The following is a 9,666-nucleotide window of genomic DNA, read 5'->3' as shown; positions in this document are numbered from 1 at the left end:
GCGTGCCGTGCAGTCTCCCTCCCGGATCGCAGACTAAGTGCTACAGCAGCATAAGCAGCATTTCTCTGTGAATATCTTGATTTCACCTTGTACAGCACCCTGTGAACTTGTGAATCCAATCCATCCCGGAACTCAGGACCTACCGAGGAAGTTTGCCATGCAACTCCAGCAGAGTCCTGCTCGCCCCTGAGCGAGAATACCCTTTCCCCTGATCTGCTGTTGCTGTGATGTAAGCAGATTTCCAGGGACATCTGCTTAGAGACCAGCCAGTTTGTTTTCACTGTGTTTTAAATAGGTTTCGAACCAAAGTCTCCAGGGAGAAAATGCAAACACATCAATCTATCGCATCGCACATGGATGAATACGCTGCAGGACAGACTCTCAGCTGCTATAAATCAGCGTGGCTTTATTGATGCACTTATAACAGTTTATACCAGCTGAGATTCTTCCTCCTCCGTATGCAAATGATGATTGTATGACTGATGTCCAAAAAATTACCCTTTTCTTCTGGTAATGTTTTCCTTGTGCTGCTTCCATTCAACTGGTATTACTTTTTGCATAAGCTGGGTTCTGTCGAGAACAGCTTCGGATTAGTAAATCTATTTCTTCTGTATCTACCACTGCTATTTTCCACATACAAAGTGAATGAATAGCAGGGATCATCTTTGTTCTGTGTTTTTTTTTTTTTTCTCTGTGCGTGTCAATACAAAATGCTGCTGTGATACGAAACAATTGGTTTGAAATCTAACTTCATAGATGCAGGCTGCTTGATTAAAACTTCCAGAAACTGTTAGGGCAAAAAGCTCAATTTTAGATGGAGATTGCCACTATTATATTTATCGCAAGTCCACAAAATCTAGATTTTCACCAAAAGTCTTACCTGTTTTGAAACTTGGCAAAGGCCACCGTCTCTTTCAAAGCCGGCAGAGACTTTGTCCCCTCAAAATGAAAGAACCTTTTTGGGTTAGAGGTCTACAACTGGCTGTGATTTCAGTGTTGTTCCATACGCAGCCTACGTTGCTTCAGCAGTCGAGTGCTCCTGATGCATCGCTTGCCCCAAAACTGTCTCGAGCACTCCAATTTTAGGAGACCTATATAATGTAGTGGTTGGGGACTGGAGGTGCTGCGCATAAAAATAGTGCCTGTTGACCACGGGCCAGTGAATTGCATCTATTTCGAGAAATCATATGTAGAAAATAGCGCTCAGCGGGCTTTGGTGGAAATTCACCCTACATTTTTCCTGTTTGTTTGTCCAAGTCATCCCTGCGTGACCTCAGTATCTTCTGACAGCCTGAACTGTGTATATTTGTGCAGCCTGTGAGAGAGACATTTCCCAAAGTACACGTGTTTTTATGAAGCATGAGAACTCAAAATCTATTTTGCTTAAGTCCATGTACTTCTTTTCTTTTTTGAATAAGCCTTCTAGAAAATAACTGGTTTCATGATACGCAAAGATTCGTCATCCTGAGGTTCTCTTCCTGCTGTCACCACTAACAGTCTTACCGGTGCTGATCGCTCAAATAATAGTTTATAATTCCTGACATTAGCTGTCTGAAGTATGTTCCAAGAACAACCAAGTCTTGAAATTCAGTATTGAAGCCCTCTAGACTCTTCTCGGAGGGCCCCAGAAACAGGGTAAGAACTGCCATCTTCTCATCCCAGGTTCTTATGGGATAAAGTTTTCAGGTTCTTCAGGATAAAGATTAACCATGGAACAAAGAAAGGTATGGACATGTGCAGAAAAACAAGAGCTTGAGGCTGACGAGGACGTACTCCCAAAGTGGCCCTGGCCACAGCCCCCATGTTTCGAGGCTCCCAGCCAGCTTTACGTCGGGAATCATGACCATGAAATGGTTTCTGTTGTTTTGAGGGCTCAACTGTGTTGCCTTGTGGTTCTGCAGAAACGCAGCGTTGCATCAGTGTGAGCTGGTAAGAAAAAGGATCTGATTTTGATAATATGATTTTGATAAGGGGAAGGGAAGTCAGGCTCTTGAGGCACGGTGGGCCAAGGACATACACGAGCTCTTTTTACGGGACGGTTTAAAGACAAACGCTCGTTCCATTAATTCTGTTCTCTGGCATTTGCTTTTGCCTGAAGTGACTTTCTGCAGCTGTGTAGGCGCAACGCCGTCAATGCAGAGCGACCTCGCTCCGCCAGACTCATTGATGGATTTGGGTGGTTCGTCTGTGCAGTAACCGGGAGCATAAATTCCTTCTTCATCCCCTATTCTCAGCAGTCGTCACGAGGAAATCTGGGGCGCATTTGGAACAGGATACATATTTCTTCAGTAGCATATTGAGCTTAAAAAAACAGTAATCTTAATTTAAACGCTTTTCTTTTAAAGATGCGGGTCTGTTTCCAATGTGGAAAAGAAATCCTTGTATGATGCAGTCATACATGGCCTTACTGTAAAATTGACATGCTCTTAAATAATTAAAAAGGGGGATGCTTTAATTTTGAAAAAGGATGCTGTAGGAAGGAGGTTAAAGGAAGCTTTTAGTCAGCTCTAAGGTTAGATTTATTGATCTAGTGATCAATCCCTTTCTCTTTCCTGAATTTAAAGCTAATGGGAGACTGTGGTCAGAGATGAGTGGCTTTTAGTTAAGGTTTTTGACTCTTATAAATAATACAACAAATGTCCTAGTAAGTAATAAGAAATAAGATACTTGCTCATTCTTTTTAAATAGAACAAATGTGGCAAACAAGACTCAGCTGTAATTTTTGAAGTCATTTATTAGACAAATTGCTCTTCTCTACTTCTTTTACAAGAGAGACATAAACCATTATATTATTTATTCATGAATCATAGCCATTAAGATGATAAATCAAATTATCAGCTTCCTGTCTCTCTTCAGTTTTAATCATTTTTTATAGTTCATGTAATATAAAGACAGCTTCCTTCCTATGAAACAAGAGACCTTCAGAGACCTTTTTATTGTAAACGTACATTTCCTTCCCATTTTTAAGTATATCCTAGTGATTTTCTCTGTCAATTTTACCTGTAATAAAAATCCAATAAGGAACTTGTACATTGATTCGATATAGCAAAGTTAGCTATGAAGTAAGTGATTTCGGTTAACCTCTGAAATAACGTAGTACTGGAAAATGCAGTTAAAGGATTATTTTTTTTTCTGCCACCCCTGAATGTGCATGGAAATATTGTACATTTGGTGGAGAAATCGGTGGAGAAATCTCAGCACAAGCTCATGCACTGATCGTAGGAGCTCTCTCAGATGGTTTGCTTGAGCTCTGCAGTGTGATCGTGGTTTTATACGCCAAAGCTTGCTCTTTGTGCTGTATTCACAAAGCCACTGTTTCTGCCTCTTCCCCGACGGTGGGAGAGCCGATGTTATCTGACAAGCTAAGATCGCTTCGCGCATCCTTGCCTCGCTCTCCGCCGGCATCTGCCTGCTTCCGCATCTAAAACGTGGATTTGCCGTGGTGGGACGAGCCGCGCGTGACGTGGTGGGGGAGGAGAAGCTGTCCATTCAGAAAGAAAAGCCCATTGATTTCCTTTCGGCGCAGTGACAGCTAGCTGGTTTTTTTAAACTTGATCGTCCATGTTAAATCCTGCTCTCAGGAAGCACGGATGAGGTCAGGGTTACCAAGAATGCGAGAGCAGCCCCCGCGCCCTTAGAAATACTCGTCTGTGCTGCAGTGTAAAAATCAATACCTGTTTACTCAACTCTATGAATAATAGAGTTTTGAATGTAAATATATAATTTATGCAGACAAAATCTATAGCACGGGGCTGAGGCGAGTCGCAGTAATTTCCCTGCTCCCTACATCCATTTCAATAACCCCCTGGGTAGCCGTGCTGCATTATCTGACCAAAACGCGTCCTCGGCCCGGCCTCCCTGCGGGCTGGCCGTGACGAGCACCTTCCTGCAGGGATCCCTGCAGGTCTCGGGGGGCGAGCAAGCTCCCCAAGGATTCTCTGGCGTGGATGCTCAAGGGGTGTTATTGCTGGGGAGAATCCCTTGTGTGGCGTGTGCGGGACCAGTCGTGGGGACGTCCGGATCGGCGACACGGCTCCTGCGGTTGCCGCGACATAACAGCGTAATTAAAAACCGTAGCAGGCTCATTAGCCCATTAGGGAAGTCTGGCCGCTGTAGAGGGCCAAAGGCATGCCTACCAGCGTGCGGCATCTCTGCCTTTACAAGAACCAGAACCAAGCGTTTCAAATGCAGCTCCTTGCCGTTGCCTCTCCCCTGCTCCCCCAGCACAGGCAGATTCAGAGCAAGCGGCTGAAGCGTGAGCCCCACGAATTGCCCCGTGGAGTGAGGATTTCTCTCCCTTTCTGCAAAGAGCACGCCCTGTAAAATCCAAACCCGTTTGTCTCCCTGCCTTCCCGTTACCCATCTATCAAAATGATGCAGCAGGAAAAACCCTGGGCTCGTTACGTGCTGCCACGCACCGGCACGAAGCCATCGCTGGGAAGTAGCAGCTTCAGCAAGGTCTGAATCCAGCGCAGGGCAGGAGGCCTGCTGGCTCTCTGGGAGCTCTTCCATCTTGTTCTCCTTTCTCTCTTTTTAATTCTTTGAGGAAAAAAAAAAAATCACAGTCTCATTTTCATCCACTAGCTAAGAACACCCCTGAGTTTTTTGCAGATGAGCAGGTTCATTGCCAAATCTTTTTCTCTAAGCATGTCAATTGGAGTAGACTACAATCCGTTGCTTGTGTGAAAGTGTATTATTTTGGGCTTGTTCTGTTTTGTTTTTAAATAAAAGGCCGGGTTTTGTCCTTTGGAGCAGTTACATGATGGTATTTCTAGGTCAGGTCTTTATGTGTAGTCACATGAAGTTTCACTTTGGACGAAACACCCGGTAAGGGTCCTGGTGTTTGGTGCTGTTATGGTTAGAAAGTTGTCTTATCAAATTTTATTTCCAATTAAAAAAAATTGGATGAGTTCTCAGACTGAGACCTTGGGTGTTATTTTTAGCCTACAACTAATGAACCCCTGAAAATAGAGGGTATAATGAAAATACAGCGATTGGTTCTGCTGGGATGGTTGGGAAAATACATTAGCAGATCAGAAAGGGTAATAAATCTTCTGTCACAACCTTCCTCATTAAGCCAGATAATTTGAAATTGCCTCTAGTGTATTAAACAGTTCATTATTTTTTAGGGGAGCAACACACAAGACAAAAGAGTAGTGTTCTTTTAATTGATATCCAACGCCTGAAAAGAATCGATCAAGCAAATTTAGTCAAGAAAAATCAAGCTGAGCACTGGGTGTATGGCTGTGCAACTTGCTCAGAGCCATCCAAAACTTTGTGTCCTTGAACTTAGGGAAGGAGGAAAGGTCTCAAAAATATCCGGGGGGTGAGAGGGGCAAGGGGAAGGGAATAACCCTACTAAATTTGGCATAGTGTTTCTCTCCGCCAACACAGTTGCAAAATGAGATAATTTCAGGTTTGGGGATGTTTGATTATAAAAGTACAGCTCTCCCCTACAAACTTAATTTTATTCTATCTGCACCCCAGTGCTACTCCCAAGGCATCCAAAGATTCAAATAAGCAAAGGGCGCCTTCAGCCCAGGGGAAGGGGGTCTGTAGGAGCACAAAGGGTAACCTGAGTGGGGAACTGCAGCAAGAAAGGGGAATTCGGGCTGTCAGCTGAACCGGGGAAAGAAGCCGGTGCCAGGGCACAACAGAGACCTTTCCCAGTTGAGTGGGAAATCACCACCCTTGTGTTTTTGGCAAGGAACATCACTGGCTGATCCTCAGCCGCCCCCGGAATTCCTCCCTTTTCAGGACACCTTTGACCCGGCAAGCTGCAGGCTGAGGACAAGCCGGAGGATTTTTTTTCTTCCCTACCTTTTCAACAAAAAAAATCCGCTGGCACTAGGGTGGGAGATGTCTGAGATCTGGCTGCCACAAGGTAACATCGGGTTGGCGAGTGGGACATCCTGTCATTCTTAAACTCCTGTCATTATTACATGCTCAGAGCCAAATTACCTCTTGGTGTAATGCTGCTGGCTCGAGTGTCCTTGTACACGAGTAGTTTTGGTCCTGTGCCCAAACTGGGGGGCAAACGTGAAGGGGAAATAGGAGAATATTTAACTTGAAGGTGGCACTGAGTGGGAGCGGGGGGGTTTCGGTACGCCAGCCAGATGAGGGACTTGCCCGTTGACTTTTACATCTTCTGGTGTTGATTCCCTAAGAACACACACATTTAGTAACGAGCCACACTCCCTGTTTGAGCAAATGCCTCTTCCCCAGTCCTCCTCTCCTCCAAGCAAGACCAAAAAAAAATCAGCTCTCACCCCTTCCTTGCCAGCCCTTCTGATGCATGAGCAATGCTCGGTTTCCGCTGGATATTCCCTCCTGAGGGGATCTGCTGCTAGCACAGGTAAGCTCTGCTGGTGCAATTACCCGAGTGGGCGGCAGATTCCTGCCCAGACAAAAGACTAGCCAAGGAATAAGAGGATCCTTTCTATTGCAGGAGCCAGGGGATGCACTTAACGCTTCGATGCTCTTCTTCCTTCAGCAGCAGAAGCACAAATAAATAGTGCTTTATCCAAGGCACTCCTCTGCTGTGATGCCAGGCAGGCAGGAGTTTTGAGGGAGGAAGAGAAGGGGGAGGATGGAGAAGACCTAAAGGGAAGACAGAGGCAAGTGGGGAACTGGAGTCACCTGTTCCCAGGTGCTTACCGAGCCCTTACACATCCCATCCTTCGCCCCAAATGCGTTCTTGAGTACTTTAACCCACGCACTATAATCTAACAGCACTCCAGAAAACACATTTTGGAACCTTAGTTGTCAAATGCTTGGCCATACTAGGCTAGAAGTTATTCCAGAGGAATTTGTCTAATGCTTTATGAGCTAAAAAAGGCGCATTTGTTATCACCCAGATAACATAGGGCATTAGCAAATTAAAGTCAATGTTGTGGCGGCTGCGATCACAACAGTGTAGCTTCCCCACCTTAACCTGACGAGCACAGAAGTCGAGCAAAAAGCTGTACCCCTCTTTCCAGCTCGTCTTGGCTGCAGCACCACCGCACGTTTCCAGTGTTCTTTCACTTCATCTGCCAGTCGCTGCTAGGAACCAGATCCTCGGGCTTCACCCTCTCTGTCAGCCCAGTTCAGCCGTGTGTACTTTCCCTGTCTCTACAGCAAAACAAACATTAGTAATGGTGAAAATGTTAGCAAGGTGTTTTGAATGAGGCACTAAATGCTGGTTTTACGATCGAAATGTGACGCTGTTTCTGGTTCTCTAACAGCGGGGAGATTCGTCGCAAAGAACTGACTGCAACTCAGTGAATGAATGGGAGTACGCCGCCAAAAAAGTGAACTTAATTCATTCGCCAATGGCAGTTTATTTTTAATTACGAAAATACATTTTAGCAGGCGTGCCATATTTATTTTTGCCTACAAGAAAAGCAATTTCTAGCAGCAAAGTGCTTGTTTTTACCTCCTGCTGCTTCACGAAACCTGCGGTTCACACGGCGGGGCTGGGGGAAGGCCTCCTGTTTGGGGAGTTGCTTCTTTCTGCTATTTTGGCAGCACACCGTGTTGTTTTCTCAGGATGTGTTTAGCAGGAGGAGGGCTGAGGGAGGAGTGTGACACGCTCCAGGACAAGACTGGTTTTCTCAGGTCGCCAACCGGCCTGGACCCTGGGCTGAATCGTTACCGAGGAAGTGTTATTCCTCCTCGTTATTTGTGTCCCAACAGCAGCTCAGCGCCGACACCTCATTGTTGGAGATGCTCAAAAATAAGCGAGGAGATGCTCCACGTCCTGAAGAACCTGAAATCTAAGCATAAAACAGGGAAAAACAAGTGAATACGGCGGAGGTGCTGGAGGGAGGGGGCTCTGCAACGCTGGCATTAACCACGTCTGGGGCAGCAGTCACGGGATGGGGCAGCAAAGGCCGGGAATTTCCTGGAGAAGGAGGAGAAGGAGCTCCTGCCAGGCCGGGCAGCAGACTGCGAGCGCCCATTCTGCTCAGCTGCCTCCAGCACGGCCCTGGGGAGCACGAAATAACACCACAATCCATCCTCGGGTGCCTGTGATACTGCTCCAGTGGAGCCCAGCGTGTTTTGCAATGCACTTTCTCGCAATAGTCAGCTCCTTTTCTTTCTCAACGTCTGTACATGAGGAGTATTTCTGCTCACTAATTAGGATGCAGTCGCCCCTTGCGGGGGGAGAGGAGCTTACCGTGGGGATTCTCAACCTTCAGCCAGCATCAGGGCCATCTGCAGGGGGATCCTTCCCCATTTCCAGGCTAACGTGAAAAGCCCCAAAATCAATGAGGGAGCTTTGACTTAGACGAACTGTGGATCGGGCTCATTCCAAACCTCCTGTTATCTCACTTCCAATTTATCACTGAAATGTCTGTAATCCTCCCCGGGGAGACTTTCTAGTATTTAAACAGCTACTGCCCTGCATAATTTCTTCCTGTTTTCATAAGAGAAAGGAGGAACTGCGAACACTATGCTAAATGCCTCAAGAGTCTGAAGAATAGAGATTTTCATGGAATTTTCTGCATTTATTATCATCGCTAGGGGTGTGACTGGAAAGAACCCCGAGGTTAAAAAGTTAAAAAGTTTGTGCTTTCTTTCCCTTTTAATGACTCCTGCTTGAAATTATCCTGACTTCCATTAATTCCAGCCACATTTGCACTTTAAAGGAGCTCTGTCAGACAGATATTAAAAGTATTTAAGTCACTTTTATTTATTTACAGGAATACTTCATACTGTGGTGACTACTGACTTGATAAACCCATTTGACCTAAAATATCACGGAAGCAGCATATTTGTGGTACATTTATTAGTTAAGGAGCCTGTCCCAGGCTAATCTGTTTTCTGGCTGTACTCTTTCAGCAGGCTGATGGAAAATAAGGCCCAAAGAAGGAAGTGAATTCTTAACAGTGGTCATGCAAACTGCTTTATTTTCATGGCATTTTTGCATGGCATTAGCAACTAAAAGGCACCAGTTCAGCGCGGCACTGAAGCTATTTGCTGAATCAGGGCCCGAAAGCTCAAGAGAAGGAGGAGGAAGAATGACATGGGTGTTATTCCCACGGGTTTTCACAGAGCAGTAAATGACTGTTAGCTGATGCAACAAGATTTTAGCATATTACAGTTGCAGTGGACGAGATGTGTGTTTTTGTGTGCTAACTACACTCCTGCAGCCAGATCACGCACCTGGCAAACGTCCGCCCTGGTAAATATTCCTCCTGGTTCATCGCAGCAATGCTGGGGGAAAACATCCCCACTCTGAGAGATTATGAGAGCTACTGAAGTCAGCAGGTGAGCATCAGCTTGGTCTGCATCCAGAGGAATTTGGGTCGGATGGTCGGCTTCTGCTGAGAAACACAAAGGAACTTCCATATGTGTGAGTAAAGCAGGAGTCCGCGGGAGCCGGCCTCTCTACCAAACCTTGTGCAAGCCAAAAAGGAAGGTTAGCCCACACAGCCCCGGGGCAGGTCCGGATGGAACCCTCTCCACGCGATATTTTATACCGAACACTCGTGTTAATAATTCATCCCATGCCCTTCAGTAGCACCTTTGTCATATCGCTAGCTTACGGATCCTTCACGAGCCCAAATGATCCTTACGTGCATCATTCCCTCAATTCCTACAAGCCATTTGACTGTAAATGGGTTCTTTGGCACCAATCAGCCGATCGTTGACCTTAGCAGTCTGGCTCTGCCATCGATA

Source organism: Cygnus atratus, chromosome 5 (genome assembly GCF_013377495.2).
Source record: "Cygnus atratus isolate AKBS03 ecotype Queensland, Australia chromosome 5, CAtr_DNAZoo_HiC_assembly, whole genome shotgun sequence".
NCBI lineage: Eukaryota > Metazoa > Chordata > Aves > Anseriformes > Anatidae > Cygnus > Cygnus atratus.
The sequence above is the reverse complement of the archived record's forward strand: the minus strand, read 5'-3'. Positions refer to the sequence as shown.